At 42.8% G+C, this 14735-nt stretch overlaps 1 long non-coding RNA gene across 2 annotated transcripts in view; it reads left to right on the top strand.

Moving 5' to 3' along the window:
* LOC146428811 (uncharacterized) overlaps positions 1 to 14735 on the top strand; it is an 87812-nt gene that overhangs the window by 70527 nt on the left and 2550 nt on the right. For both annotated transcript variants that reach the window (XR_014855926.1, XR_014855927.1), the window contains exons 2-5: positions 8265 to 8391; positions 10927 to 11045; positions 12906 to 13076; positions 14532 to 14659. This is a non-coding gene — a long non-coding RNA (uncharacterized LOC146428811). The remainder of the gene's footprint in view (positions 1 to 8264; positions 8392 to 10926; positions 11046 to 12905; positions 13077 to 14531; positions 14660 to 14735) is intronic.

Below are 14735 nucleotides of genomic sequence, written 5' to 3'. Positions count from 1 at the left end.
AATCCTGAAGTTTACTCAATATTGTTTTGTTCCCAGTATCTAGGTCAAGATATTTCTGGTTTGCTTGAATCAGACAGAGTTTCCACAGGTCTTAAATAACACTGTTAATATTATAAGTGGTTTAGTTATCAGGCAGGAAGGAAGCTTATTGATCAGCAGGAAGAGCACTGTGTGCATATGAGCCATCTTTTCCTGCTTGGCTGTAATGAATCTGAAATCCAACAGCAGACATGGAAAGTCCCTTGTGCTGGGGGGTGTGGGAAGGAAGCTGGTAACACACCTGCCTCCTTCCTTAGCTGCTTGCATGGTTTTTACTAGAAGCCTGAAATACAACTTTTCCATAAATCCTGAAAGTACAAGCTACTCTGTACTTTGCTCAGGGGTGAGTGATGTACAAGGAGAAATCAAAAATTCCCCCATTGTTGAATGAATTTGGGCCCTGACTTTGGATTTGAGCCCAATCTTTGTACTGTCAAAGTGTTGTTTTGGCCTCTGGACTGGATGAATGTGCTTGTCAGATGCTGGTTCCCACCTGAATATCCCTATGGGGAAAACACATGACTGGTTTAAGCCACTAAGCTCAGAAAACATAGCAGATACCAAAAGAGTCAAAGGTGAACAAGGACTTTGTCACTGCAACTCCTAAATTCATCCAGGGGCTAGGACCTCAGTCAACTACTCAGGTTGCTCAGTTTGAGTGCAAAGGACTTGGAGGTACAATCCAGGAAAAAAAAAGTGTTCTGACCTTTCTAGGTTGTCCTAAAAGGAACTTTAGTCCCTTCTTCCTTTTGCAGGTTTGTGATGTTGCCAAAGTCCAGGGTAACCTGCCTTTGCTCAAAGCAGAAAGGTACATAAGTTGTGAAATCATCTTTCCTAAGTATGGCTCCCATCTTTCACATTATATTATTTACAGAAAATAGGGCAGTAGGAGGAATCCCTGAGCATCATCACAGTGTTTCCTCTGCCCATTCTCTCAATGAAACTTGAACCCTTCCTGTGAAGTAGCAAGGCTTTGACAGGAGAAGAGCAGGTAGCCAGGGAAATACAGCATCACCCTGGGATTTGGGAAGTGTTCATCTGAAGCCCTCTGGTTGAGAAGCAGAATTTCTGCAGGAGTGCAGGAGCTGCTGAGCAATTCAGAGAAGCAGCAGGGGCATTTCTGTGGTGTGGTTTGGCCTGAGAGCAGAGCCAGCAGTGGGCTCTGGGAGGATCACACCCCACCTGGGAGTGTTTGGCACTCACCTGCAGCTCCTGAAGGCATTGGGGGAGATGAAAACCTGTTTTGTGGAGTCCAAGCAGAGCTGGGCTGAGCTTGGTGTGCAGTGGGGACATGCCCAGATGCTGAGCTGTGCAGAGAGCACTACTGCTGGAAATAAAGGTGTGTAAAGGGCTGGGGATTGGGAACATCACCGGTTCCAACAAAGGTGGACACAGGGCAGGTTGTGCCAAGTGGCTGAGCTGCTCTGACAGTTCACTCCTGCCAGAAGAGGGAAGTCTCTCTACACCACCCAGCTCTTGGCAGAGCTTTGCTGGACCAGCTCACCACACTGAGTGCAGCAGTGGTGAGCTATCAGAGCAAGCATCTCGTGGGGCTTCATCCTGCCAGGTGTTTGCAGAAAGTCACAATGAGGCAGAAAAATGAATCCTTCTCTGCCAAGCGGTTTTATTTACCATGTGTTCCTGTTTGCAGTTTCTGAAGGATCTGGAAGAAATTACAAGAGTGACAGTTGTGAGAGGGATGTATTCCAGATTGGCAGGGTTGGTTTGTGTCTTGTTACCCCATTGGCTCTTCCTAGCAAAATGGACGTGCTGGTGGTATTCCTGGATTTCTTGAGCTCTCATGCTAACTCTGGTAAGTGTGTAGAAAGGGAAGAATGAACATCATACAGCAAATAACAGTTTAGTGTGGGTGAACGTTTTATTTTTGTTTGAGTTGTTTGTTTGTTTGCTTGCTTGTGGTTTTGTGGTTTTTTGTTTGTTTACTTTTGGTTTGTTTTTGGGGTTTTTTTGGGTTTGTTTGTTTGTTGTTGGTTTTTCTTGCAGATCTGTGTTTCAGGCTGGGAAATGCATCTGTAGCCCACTTAGATAGGATTGTTGTATTGGTTTTCCTGGATCTTTATTTGTTCAATATTCCTTAATGTTGTATCAAGCTGCCCAGCCTGTGTTTTGGGGAGGATCTGCTCCTCCCTGTGACACTGCAGGTCACACAGCAAAGCCCCCCAGTAAAGGAGTGTAACTGTCACAATAATGTGTTCCCAGTGCACAGAACAGAAATCCAATAGAAAAGTGACATGATAGAAGATGAGCAGTGTTAAACAAAAATGTTTTTAGTGTATCAAACCCAACCATGGTGTATTTCATAATACAGCAGAGCACACTTCATCAGAATCCCAGAAAATAAGCAGACATGCTAAAAGAATAACATTTTGGTGCCAGGGAAATTATGCATTTAATAGATCTCTGCTGTATTTTGTAAAGAGATTTGCAGCTACATTCAGCCTTGGCTAAAATGTGATGGCAACATGCTGTAGGAGCCAATTCCTCCTTAGGGCTTCCTGCTACAACAATGGGGCTGTAAATGGTGTTGTAGAAGTGTCGAGAGTCAGAAGGCAGCAGGATGTCATTGCAATTGGGAGGTGCTTTTGATGAACTGGCCTGTTTGAATGCTGAACTGTCCAGGAGAAAATCCAGTCAGGTTGCTTTTGAGATGCTTGAAGGGGAGGAAGTTTGACTGTGCTCTACATGCCTTGTTGCAGTGCATCTTGATCCTAATCCTTATCCAAATCCACTCTGGCTAGAGCAGAACCTCAGGGAGAGAGTTCTTTTTCCTCCCTGCAGCTTCTCCTCACCCCAGGCAGCTGCTGATGGGATGCATCCCTGCTGAGAGGCAGGATGGATGGAAGGGATCTCCCTCCAACCTTTCTCCTGCTGGTGCTTCTTGTCCAAGAGAAACCTCAGCTCAATGTTTTGAATGGAAACCTTTCCAAACATTGCCAGCTGCTAGTGAAAAACATGGATGCGATGTTTTGGTTTTGGATAGAGGGTTTGAAAAATATCACCTACAGTGTGTCAGAGAGTGACAACTGCTTGCAATCTTTTTTATGGGCACTTCTTTCCTGCAGCATTCAAAAGAGTAAAGAGCTGATCCTCTGCTACTTTTGTGTTTGCCTTGGAAGAGATACTCCTCTAGGAGAATTGGGATTGTCTTGGAAGAGACCAAGCTGTCACTAAAAGCTGTGCATTCTGACTGTATGAGGAGAAAAGCCAATTTTATAAAGCTATGTCTCGCTCTTCTGTCCCTGCCTTCCCCATGTACCTGTCCCCAAAAAGGGACTGAAAGGGAAGAGGAAGCTCACTGGGACAGTGGATGGTGCTGATGCCAACCTGGTCTGCAGGGACCATCTGCCTTGTGGTAGAAAACCCTAATGGATTTGTTTTAATTTAGACTTCAAAGTCTAAATTAAAAAGTCTCTTCTACATTCTACTTTTTGAATAATAACTTCACTACTTTCTGACCATGGAAGGAGTAACTGGTTGAATGAAACTACTTTGTAATGTAGGAGAGTGGCAGAAATCCCTGTGCCAGGGCTGGCTGGGGGCAGGTGCAGCAGGAGGGGAGCACTGGGCAGGGTGATTGTTGTCCATGTCCATGGAGGGAAGAATGGGAGTTTCCACCCCCAGCAGTCACTGCTGGTGCTGCAGGAGCTACGCTGTGTCTGCAGGCTTGCGGGGGAGGCTAAAATAGATTCTTGGCATCAAATCTTGCATCTTGGATCCTCTTTGCTTAATAGATTGCTCTGTCTCCCTAGTGATACTGCTGCAGCTGCAAGCCACTGAGGCATTTTGGCTGAAGGCCTCTTGGTTTAAAGGAGAGAATGCTGGATAGATCTGCTCAGCAGCAGTGTGACTGAATGCTCTCTTTCCACCCTGGCCTGGGAGAGTCCCAATTCTGCTGACCTGAGGGACACATCTCTTCATGTCCCAGGCTCTGGAAATGAAGAACTAGTGTCTGCAGAAGTTCTTGGTTTATATAGAAAGATTAGAGGTCTCTGCCCAAGAGGCTTTTTTGTGCCTTCTTTTCCCTTTGAAAGTTACTAAGTTTATTTTTGTCTGTGTGAGCTGGCCTGGTTTTTTTAATATATGGTAAAGGTGGCTAGAGTCCTGCATAGACACTTTTTTATATTTCATATAAACCTAAACAAATACATTAAATAAAGGTCCTTTCACCTCCAACTTGATGGTTCAAATCCAACCGTGCTTGGGAACAGAAATGTTCGAGCAGTAAAAATAAAACATCTCCTGATTTATGAATAGAAGTGTCAAGCTTTGACTTGCTGTGATTACTGGCATCACGTTATTTGTGAACATCCAGACAACTGCCAGAAATCCACGAAACACATTTGTGAATCCCAGAAGTTTCATAAACTTCAGCCTGAGTGGTTATTTGCTTTCTGGTGGATAAGTGGGCTGGCTAGAGTTGTATAACAAAGTCAGCTAACTAATGCTCAGGTCTCAGAGTAATAATGAGTGCAAAGGCTCTTGTTTCTCTTACACAGCAGAAGGTGGCAATTCTGCTCCAGTTTACACCAGACAATTGCCATTTGCTCTGGGGAATTGTTGTTACTGGTTTGAGGAAGCCAAGGAAGAGAGGGTCCAACCTGACTTTCAAATCTTACATTGTTTGCTGGGACAGCTGTTGGGGGAAAAAGAAAATCAGTGATTTGCTTCAAGGCTGAACTGTTCTATCAGAGAAACCCCAGCAGTGCTAACCCAGGTAGTGCTTGCAGAGAACAGGAGGTGGTGGGAAGCAGGGCTGTGGTTCAGAGCTCTGTGCAAGGCAGGGCAGAGAACATCAGTCATTCTCTGTACTTGTACCAGTGTTGAAGTGCCCTAAAAAGCATGGGGATTGGGCAGATCCATATGGATTTCACACCAGGAATAGAGATGTCACAATTAAAGCCTAAATTCAAGGCTAGGATGACTGTCTGCCTAGCAGACCCTGCCATACACCTATTTTTTGGGCATTCCAAAGCAATTTGTTAATCCCTGCTGTGGGAATCTTGGCTCAAAGCAATGGCAAGACGTGGCCTGCAGTATTGCAGAGCTACTCTGGGACTAATTGTACATGATATTTTGAACATTTTTTAAGTGTTCTTTTCCTTTATGTGAGTCTTTATATTCTCTCACTGCTTTCTCTCCATCTGTAGAAAGTAAAATTTAGAAAAGGTTATTATAGCTGCTTTGTCCCAATGTAGTACCTGCATGGGGAAGTGACAGGATAGGGAGAACATGGCATGGTTTGCTTCTGCTACCACTTTGCATATGTGCGACTTTAAAACATTATTTGCAATTTCTGTTAGTATTATAAATAATAGATCAGGTCCACAATTTATTTGCTGAAAGTTCCAGCAGATGCGGTGTAATTAACAGACTGTAATCATTAGGTTTTGGAGAGAGGGTGACATATCAATTTTTAACTGTTTTTCTGCTTAGAAACACATCCAAGTAGTGCTGCCTCCAGAGGGATATGCACATGGATGAATGCACTTTGTGCATGCCATTTTATATACATTCTCACTTTGCTTTCCAAGTATTAACATGTGTAAATCCCTTTGGCATGTGCAGATACGTGCAAGTGGGCTGTGCATCCATAGCTTTTATTTGCATATGGAAGAAAGCATATGTGGAATTGTGTGCACTGAGTTACTCTTGCACTGAAGTCCTTTGGGTGTTTAACCTCACAAAGTATCTCTTCAAATCTGCAACTCAGTGATTTGGTTCCTTTTGCCTCAAAAATAAAGGCAGAGTGATTTTGGGTGGAGGAATAATGATATTATTTTAGGAAACAAACCTTTGAGGTGTATTCCTCAGTTGCCTTTCCTTTAATATAGTAACACAAAAACCACAGAGGTGGAGAAACCAGTCTTGGTGGACAAATACAGGTGTAGCTGCAGGTGTTGAGCTGATACCCAAGTGAGTTCAAGTAATTACTGCAGGGGAGATTGTCCTTTCTACCCACACAAATAACCTGTGGTTGCAGCATGAGCACCATGAGCTCTTTGCTGCTGGAGGTCTCATCTGCTCAACAAACCTGTCCAACAGGTTATGTTTGGCTCTCAGGGTCTTTAGGCAGCAGGGACACCGTGGTGTTGAGATGTTCATTCCCCACAGTGATGCAGGAGTGCCCAGAGGAGTGAATCTCACACAGGTGATCCAGGACAGGAATTAGAATTAGCTTCTGGGAATATTAATGCATGCATTTGAGTTTTGAGGGTAGTTGGAAAGAAAAAAAAGAAGTTTTGGGGAGAACTGATTTTCCTTTACATTTCAGGAGGGGTTCTTATGATTTTGTCCACTAGCTCCTGATTTCTGCCAATAAATTCTATTCTTTGTGCATGGAAGTAACAATGATGGCAATATCTGACATATCTCCTTGAAAGGCTGGTTAAAACCTGAGAAATTTTACTGGGGAAACTGGTGAGAACCTTTTGGCAAACTGTTGGGTTGTCCACCTCGAAACACCTACCATTGATTACATAAATGACTTCTTTTTTTTTTAATGAAAAGTAAATTAGAGTACCCCTGACTTCCCTCATGTAGGCAGCTTTGCACATGTGGATTCTTTTTTCTCTTTTTTTGGAGAAAGTGGATGTTTCATTCTGTATCTTTAGGAGACTCTAATTCAGGTTTCCTACTGTTATATAATTTTATTTAAGGACAGTGCAGGAGACAGGAATCTGAACTGACTGCCTGATGCTTAAGAAGGTGAATAACGACTTGGAGAAGACCTCGTGCGTATCTTTTGATCTTTGGGCTTCAGACACCCCTTCACCCATAATTAACTCATGTGTTGACTGATCACCTGAGTGATCAAGGGAGACTCAGTCTGTCAGTGGAAACCAGGGAACTATTACTCTATGGCAAAACAGCAATCAAGCCAGCTCGTCTATGATACAAATCAGATACCTGCAAGAACAAGTCACGTAATGGCAAGCTGTGCTGGAGATGGATGATATCCTAAATCATTATCTTCGATAGCATCAATTATGTTTACAGGGTAAGCCCATGCTATCTTCATGGCAAGCCCTGCATCCAGATAGCAGCAGCAGCAACAACAGAAATTAAAATTACAGCACGAATTTCGGGAGGGGCAGTGCACTATGCACGACTGGCCAATAAATCAAGACCATCGGTGGATTAGATGGAGGGGAATGGGAATGGTTATCATCCTGTTGTATAAAATGCACAGCTTAGGCTCTGTAGATCATTTAAAAAATATATATGAATTTGAAATCAGCCAAAAGATATGTCAGGCATTTTTCTTCTTAGAATTATGGCATGTTTTTAAAGCCTAAGTGCTTTTCAGTACAAATTTTAGCATGTTTTGCATTCAAATGAAACATCTACTGTACGTGTGAAGCCCTTGCACACACTGCCTGTAAAAGTGGAGGGAACCACTGGATTTATAGGTTCTTTTGCATATTCTCTCAAAGTTAGCTGTCCTGCCTAATGGAGCCCATGGAGCAGGAAAGGCTTTCATTGCACAACTTTCCGTAAGAGAGATAATGTTTGCTGTCTGACACAATGCAACGTGTAAACAAAGACTCCAAATCAGTTTGTATTAAAAGTAGGAACCTCAGCTGGGAAGGGATTAAGTTAATAACATTTTCTGTAATGTCTTTATCAGCATTTCTGTGGCCAGTTTGCGACAATAAACAGGCAAAAAAAAGAAGCTCATGCTGGAGATGGAAGTAAATTTCAGGCTGATATGAGTGATGTACCTCATAACCAGTTATAATTAGAAGGGAGGCTTCTTACAGCACCATTCCCCTATAAATCACAGCAGATATTACCCCAACTTGTACAACAACTATGAAATATGCTGTGAAATTTGAAACTCATGAAAAATAGGTTCTTTTGTTGCAATTTCATTCTCAGATAAGCTCTCATTTTGATACAAGTATATGCCTCCTTTTGACTGATTTCTTAAAAATAAGGTAACCAGCCTCAATTCCCTAGAAAACTGTGTTAAAATTTCAATTTAGTAAAGTCTTTTTTTGTTTTTTATAGTCACAGTTTGTGCAAGCTGAGAGCAGTGCATGTTTTGCCACACAGAATCCTAACTTGCAAGAGTCTGTCAAAAAAACTCAAGCAAAAGCTTTCTATAGCAGAAGCTTCTTATCAAGCACAGTTTTACACTAAAGAAGTCAGAAATAGAGGATGGTAGCAGAATAGATGTGTATTTTCCTTTTCTCTTCTGACAGAGTCAGTTTTGACCTGGCCTGGTTCCCACCCCCATTATTCCAGATGTGAGCATGGAAAGCCCACAGGGAAAGCAACCCTAGGGAAGAAGGTCTTGCTGGCTTGATGCCTAAAAACAACAAAAACCAAGTAATATTTCTTGAGCCTTTTTCTTGTACTAAGGTCTAAGTATGTTTCCTATAATATCTTATTATATTTTTAATAGAAAATGGATGATTTTATTTTAGAAATGGGTTCTCTAAAAACCTCTGAACCATTCAGGGCTGTTGGCATGGTAGGGCTGTAGCTGCCTCTATTGATCCTAATTTAAAGCTATAATTGCAAATATAAACATCATTATATCCCCCACCTAACTTAATTGAAAGGGTTGATTCATGGGGCAAAGCATGATAAGAACTTCTATATGGGCCAAGTGCTTATGGACATTCTCACACCCTCATTTTGGCATGGCCTGGGTTTGCTCTTGTGTGGAAGAATTTCCAAGGCCAGGATGGACAGGGATTGGAGCAACCTGGGCCAGTGGAAGATGTCCCTGTGATGCTATAAAATACCTTTCAAAATATCTGCTCAAGTTGATGAGAGAGGTCAGAGGGAAACTTAGAAAACAGCTATGGTTCCCCTTCTCTCTGGGCAGATGTTTTGAGTGAATGCATTTAGAGGACCTGAGGAGGAATAAAAGTAGAAGATTGTAGTTCCTCCTTGAATCTGCCTGTATTATGGGATATGAAATGCAAAGCATATTAAGTATGCCAAGGTCTTTTATTGTAACTGGTCCTCAGAGAAGGTGCAAAACCCCTTTTCCTTAAAGGAAATGGTGGAGCTTTAAGATGCTGAACTCCTCTTTCAGAACAGGAACCTGAAATATCCTTGCACTCCTTGCACTCTCTCAGCCCACAAGAACACAACTATTTCATAACAACTCAAGGGGGTGAACACCCAAGCCCTTCAAGGTACCAAAATACTTTTAGGATCTCAGCCCAGGAGATTAGCTCTTCTTTAGCAACGCAGATTATTTTATCTTCAGAGTCAAATAACTCTACTTATGGTGCAGTGAGTTATGTCTTTTTAGTGCACTCAGCTTGGAGGAGTAAACCTGTAGGGCAAGAAATATTTTTAAAGATCTCAGACTAAAATCAATGGGGCAAAATAAAGGTTTACACTATGATTGGCTGTAGTAAGAGTGAGATGTCATTACTCAAGGGAACATAATCTGTCAGTCTGGGTTCACATATGTGGGACACACTTAGCTGCTTCAAAAATAAACCAGCATTTTAAAAGAATTAAACAAAACTCTTGTTTATTAGGTGAAACTATCAATTGTTTTGTCTTCCAGAGGTAAACAAAGAGCTGAGGGAGTCTCAGTCACTCAGTCTCATGACCTTATGGTCACTGTCCAAAATACCAGCAGTGACGTCCCACACTGGAGAGCTCAGGAGAAGAAAAGCAGATACTCAGCAGGGTTAGCCCAGTGCCTTTCCAAGTAATCCTTTATTTTTGCAAAACATTTCCATATGGGAAACTCTATCGCTGAGCAGATGCACTGAAAGCAGTGTGGTCAGTGCTTTGTGGAGATGCTGATAGGGCTGTTGAATACCCAGAACAGTTGATAGGCTTCAGCAGAGCTGCCCTGCACATCTAAATGTAAAACTGATGCCTGGGGCTGAAAATTGATCTGTAACATTAAAATCCAACCACAGAACGGGCATCACTGTTTGGAAGGGAAGCAGATAACTGGTATTAGCTCATCTGGTAAAGATGAGTAGCTGGACAGGGTCTGAAGAATTCTTGAAGATATGAAACTCGTACCCTGAACTTTGTGGAAAATTGGTTCAAAACACAAATTTGCAGCAGATACTTATTTATGTAATGGGCCTGAAATATAACCCTGAATCTAAATCCTTTTTTGCTGGGCAGAGTTGGGATCTGGCTCTCCACAGACCCTGCAGGACAGTTTGTCTGTTTACTAATCCTAGAAAGCAGACATACTTAAGAAAAAACCTTTTTTTACTTCCCCTTCCCTTTTCCCTTTGCTTTTTTTTCTCTCTTTCTTTCTCTTTTCTCTTCTTTTCTTTTTCTCTTTTCTCTTATTTTTCTTTCCTTCATTCTTTCTTTTTTTTAAAGGGAAAATTAGTTGCAATAATACAAACCCATCATGCTCTCTCTGGTTACAGCTGAGTGACACTACATCAGCAGCAGAATATGTAGAAATTAAACTGCAACAACGCACCAAGGAGAGGCACAGCAATATCATAAAAATTATCCACAGTACAATATGACTAATGTTGTGTGAAATGCATTCATTGGCCAAATGATGTCTAGGTGTATCTTAAGGAGTTATGCTGATGGTGATAATGGTTATAGAACAGAGATAAAGGAAGGAAAGGCGAGTGAAAGACAAAAGGTTGCAGCAAGGGCAGCCTGGCTGGGGAGGATGCTCAGGCAGGTGAGTTTGAACAGGAAAGCTGAGCTGCTCTGGAATATAGAAGGATGTGAGAAGCACTCAGTGGCACCTGCTGTTTCAGGCACACACACATTTCTGTGCTCTTTCTCACCTCCTTGTATGAGGACTTTTTGCAAACGTTTATCTGGAAATACCGGGTGCATATCTGTTAAATATTCTCCAGGTGTATTCCTTATAGAAATGTCTTTATTTTCTCTTTCTAGGTACAAAAGGAAACCAAAATCCAAAGGGAAGGGGCTGATTTCATTAGAATGTCACAAACAAAGAAATTATTTCTAACTTAGCCAGAGAGAAGATGGTCTACAGTAAACACGTCATTAAGGTACACTCAGAAGTTGTCATCTCATTCCTTAATCTGAGGGTCTTTATGAAATGAGTAAGTTTTGCCTGAAAAAGTAACTTGGGTATTGGTAACTCAAAGTGATTTTCCTCTCTGTTAAACATAGCTTTAGACAAAAATCTGTCCAGTGACCCATTGTGCCATCATGCTTATCCAGAGATGTTTATCTAGTATATGAACATTTTGTTTTCAAAGGAACTTAGGGATTACCCATGTAAATCTTATTTTACATCTAAATTGCATTTTCCAAAACAGCTCAGGTGAGCCCCCATCTCACTGAGTGTCTCCTAAAAACCTAAGTACTTTTTAAAATCAGAGAACTGTTCAGCAAAGCGGACTTGCCTAAAATAAAATCAATCTCTGTTGCTGGAGTGCAGGGTCTGATGCACTCCTGATGAGCATCAGGATGAATGAAGCCACAGCCTCTGTGAAGCCACAGCCTCTCAAATTGCTAGAAAAATAGAGTATTTTCATGGTGTTCCTGATTATTTGTTACCTGGTTGGTTACAAAGAGAGAGCCTAGGCCAAGATCATGCAGCAGTTGCTGTTTCTGATGTGTTCTGATGAGCCATGTTAGCCAGGTTTTTCCTCATTTATTGATATGTGCAAGGATGGGAGGTAGACCCAGCCAAAAACGCTGGGATCCAACTATTTTCAAAGTCCAGATATCCAGAGTGGGGAGTTCATTTTGTCTCCTAGTGAAGATAGAGGGTCCCCATGGAGCCTTTCAAAGGGAGGAAAAGCTCTCCACGGACATGGGGTGTGCTGGACTGAGCATTTCTGTTCTGCTTCAAAGGCAGAGGAGGAGGGAGCAATGTGATAAAATCAGCGTTTTCAGCCCTAAATCTGACTTGGATCTGGGGGTTCTTTGTGAACCTTAAAAAGCTTTTTCTGCAGCCAACCACCTCCACTCGCTGCTGAGCACATGCCAGGAATTCCCTAGCAAAGGAAGCTGCCAAAACTCAGGGAGCTGAGATAACTCTCTGCTATCACCTCCATAAAGCCCCAGTCAAGGCTGCTCTCCCCTCGAGCAGGCAGGAGCATAGCGTGGCCAAAGAGGAACATCTCCAGGCTGTAGCCCAGGCTCTGTTATTTTGCTCCCTCTCCATGCTGAGGTTTTATGCTTTTACAGGGCTGTGATGCAGAAGAATCTCTGCATTCCCTCCCCATTTGGGGAACAAACCTCAGCCATTTACTCCGGGGGCAGGAAAGCACACTTCTCCTTTGCTCTGCCAGGAGGGTTGCAGTAACACAGCCAGCTCAACCTTGAGAAGGGGGAGAGGCACTCTGGGACCTGGGCTGGTTTATATCTCAGCTGATTCTCCTCTTTCTCTCTTCCGTATCCCCTTAATAGCTTGACAGGAGAAATATAGGGAAGATACAGCCATCTGATTAACAGTGCCGGGGGCTGGGGATGGATGACAAGGAAAGGGAGCGCAGCGTGGCTACCAGCCAAGTTCCAGCAAGAAACAGAATATCTGGCTTCCTCTAATCTCTGGAGGAAAATTAAGTTACAAAAACCTTTAGTGGAAACTTTGCATACATTCAGTACCATTGCCATGCCTGACAGAAAAAAAAAAAAACCCAACCCTGATATATTATTTAGTTTATAGTTATGGAATTAAAGGCGTAAGCTTTCTCACCAGGAATAAAGGAAAAAAAATCCTATGGAAACCTAAAGAGAAAACCCTGTAAAACCCCTCAAATGTTTTGTGCTGTCAGAGTTCTTGAGAAATTCTTCTTTTTGTGTTAATGGATGGTTGTGTAAACTGTGTGAAGATGTCTGAACATCTTCCCAATGAATTTTTGCACTTACATGTAGAGCTCTTCTTGCTTTCCCAGCCCTTTGCTGTGCCTCCTGCAGGAGAAGTGAAGGTGAGGAGAAGGTGAAGGTGGGGAAAAGGCTCTGAATTGCCCTGGGCAGACAGCACTGCCCTGGCTAGGGGCTAAGGCTGCTCACACCACTACTGAGCCCAGGAGCCAAGGCCATCGCCTTGCTGTTCATCAAAATGTGTGAGTGACACACAGAGAGGAATTCCTCCCCTTCCTCCATGTCTGTCATCGATGTGCTGATGAAAAATGGTGGAGTTTGAGTTTAAAAAAATAGCTTAGGTGTTAAGTGAGCAACAAGCTGGGACCTGTGCATATGAGAGAAAGCACTGATTAAAATTAAATAGCCTATTTATTGACTGTTACAGCTAAAGCAGCTGGAGTAAGCATGATGAAAGTATTACTTACATGTTACTCAGTTTTATGAGAGGGGAAAAAAAGAAGCTAGATTGGCTGCTTAGATCTTTTCTTCATTAAGTCATATGGTATGTTGAAATATGTACAAAGTGAGATTTTTTTCATGTCAGAAATGTGAACCAAGGGTCTGAACAGGCATTGTCTGGCTCAGCACCACTCATTCCCCTGGCTGCCTGTGCTCTCCTCTTGCTGGTTGCTCAGGCTGGTGGGAATCTGTCTCTGCTTCAAGAGGAGAAAGCACAGATGCATTTTGTAGTATTTCCCTCCACCTGGTTGCAAGCATCTTTTTCCCAACCTTCCTCCTGTGGTTCCTCCGCCAGCCTTGTCCAAAGGGAACATTTTCCATGCAGACCAATCTAAGAACTGTGTTTACATGCCATTTCCCTTCTGAGAGCTGTATTTCTCTCCAGCCTCAGGGACCTCAACAGCAGCCAAAACTCAATATGGGGCTGAAATTGTACACTGGCTGTCCCCAGCCCTGGGCAGTCCTGCTGCAGGACAGAGGGGTGTGTTTGTGGAAGTGTGCACGTGTGTGTGTGTGTGTGTGTGTGCACAAAAACAGATGTGTGCTGTCCAGAATAAATGAGGCTATTCAGACTGTCACAAAGTGGACAATTTATGGCCAGTTTCAGCAATTAGTCAGACCAAAGAAGTGAGGTGGGTCAGTATTAAAACCCTCACTGTTTTGTTTACTTTAGAAAAGCAACAGGGAGTTCCAGCTGATGAGCAAAGATACTAAGAAAGGGTAATTAAAGAGAAACAATCTTTGATGTTTGTCTTAATACAGTTTCTCCTCATTTTGTTGTGCTCCCCTTACTTGGTCCTGAGAAACAGAGCTGCTGCTTTCCTTTAGGGAGGGTGGTGTGTGGGTGGCTGCAGGGGCAGCTCTGCAGCAGGAATTCACCACTCACATCCTGCCAGGCATGGATAATTCACCTTGCAGTGAATTAAGGTCCTTCCTGCAGAAATGCTGGCACCTAGCAGACATTCTAGCTATCAGTCTATGGGGCCATCCACTCATGTGACTATTTGTATTGGGCTAATGGGGGAAAATGTTCCCCTGAAAAACATTGAGAGCTTCTAAAATACTCCACCAGCCCAAGAGTAGCTTAAACTGTGTAAATTAACCCTTGAGCATGACCTGCCCCCCACAGTTCACCACTTCTATGTTACTACAAATATTCTCTTCCATCTGAATTAAGTATTTTCTCATCTACTCAGGTCTCAGTTCTTCTGCTTCCAACACTTGATTTTGTGCCACAGTCACGAGATTATGGGTTCTGCATATGTTGTTACAAACCCCTGAGCAACCCAAATCTTCCTGCTATATGGAAGCCTTTTAAGTTCAGGTTGTACAGCAAGAAGTTAAGATTTGCATGACTTTTTGTTTTTCCTGGTCCAAGGGCAGCCTTTTCTGAATTGTGC

The sequence above is a fragment of the Lichenostomus cassidix genome, chromosome 20, assembly GCF_008360975.1.
Source record: "Lichenostomus cassidix isolate B80296 chromosome 20, HeHo_3.0, whole genome shotgun sequence".
Taxonomy (NCBI): domain Eukaryota; kingdom Metazoa; phylum Chordata; class Aves; order Passeriformes; family Meliphagidae; genus Lichenostomus; species Lichenostomus cassidix.
The sequence above is the reverse complement of the archived record's forward strand: the minus strand, read 5'-3'. Positions and strand labels throughout refer to the sequence as shown.